Raw genomic sequence first — 1,670 nt, 5'->3', positions numbered from 1 at the left:
TATCTATATATATGTATGTATATGTATATATATATATATATATATATATATATATGTATATGTATGTATATGTATATCTATCTATCTATCTATCTATCTATATATATATATATATATATATATACATATACATATATATATATATGTATGTGTGTGTGTATATGTGTGTATATATATAGATATATATATGGGAGAATGTACGAAAAAAACAACAACAGACGAGGACAGGTGGTGTAAACAACAAAAGGATGTATTAGTATGACGCTCAGGAATACGGAAAGTCTTTGACGTTTCGAGCTACGCTCTTCAACAGAAAGAATACGGAGACAAGGAGGAAAACACGGAGAAAAAAAGTTGAATAGTGTTCATATATATATATATATATAGTGAGAATTTACAAAAACACAAAAGACGAAGACGGGTGTGTAAACAACAAACAATGCTCGGGAAGTGAGAAAGTCTTTTACGTTTCGAGCATACGCTCTTCGACAGAAAGGAACACAGAAATTATGAGGTGGAGACAGAATAAAACTGGTGCAACCACGTAAATGTATAATATATAGTGAGAATTTACCAGAAAACAGATGACGAAGTAGTTGATAGCTTCCGCTACCTAGGTGACCAAGTTTGTAGCGGGGGAGGGTGCACTGAAAGTGTAGCTGCTAGAATAAGAATAGCCTGGGCAAAGTTTAGAGAGCTCTTACCTCTGCTGGTGACAAAGGGCCTCTAGCTCAGTGTAAGAGACAGACTGTATGACGCATGTGTACGAAAGCCATGCTACATGGTATTGAAACATGGGCCATGACTGCTGAGAACATGCGTAAGCTTGCAAGGAATGAAGCCAGTATACTCTGATGTATGTGTAATGTCAGTGTGCGTACTCAAAAGCGTGTAAGTACCATGAGAGAAAAGCTGGACCTAAGAAGCATCAGATGTGGTGTGCAAGAGAGACGACTATGCTGGTATGGTCATGTGGCGAGAATGGATGAGGATAGCTGTGTGAAAAAGTGCCACACCCTAGCAGTTGAGGGAACCTGTGGAAGAGGTAGACCCAGGAAGACCACGGATGAGGTGGTGAAGGACGACCTTCGAACATTAGGCCTCACAGCTAGATACCCTTCCTAACGCCAACCACTCCACGAGTGTAGTGGGTGCTTTTTACGTGCCACCGGCATGAGGGTCAGTGAGGTGGTACTGGGAACAACCACGCTCGAATGGTGCTTTTTACGTGCAACTGGCTCGTTGCCAGTCAGGCGGTACTGGCATTGACCACGACAACTTATCTATAGCAAGGGCCCTGCACTTGTCCCTCAGTCATTTATATATTTCAACACCTTGTATAAAGCCACCTCCATCTCAAACACCACCCATCCACTTTTTTATCTCCTGTCTTGCGAGTTAATGACAGCAGAATCAGAAAAGCACCCAGGACATACAGTAAATTATTTAGCGTTAGGAAGAGCATCCAGTCATAGGGGCCATACCAAAGATAATACTGGAGATCAATGCATCCCTGTTCCATGCTGGATTCTGTTAAACAATCCAACCCATTCTAGCACAGAAAATGGACATTCAATGATGATGATGATGATGATGATAAATATATCAATCTTTCTGTCAATCTATCTATCTATCTATGTATATATATATATATATATATATATATATAT

This window comes from Octopus bimaculoides, chromosome 2 (assembly GCF_001194135.2).
Source record: "Octopus bimaculoides isolate UCB-OBI-ISO-001 chromosome 2, ASM119413v2, whole genome shotgun sequence".
NCBI lineage: Eukaryota > Metazoa > Mollusca > Cephalopoda > Octopoda > Octopodidae > Octopus > Octopus bimaculoides.
The sequence above is the reverse complement of the archived record's forward strand: the minus strand, read 5'-3'. Positions refer to the sequence as shown.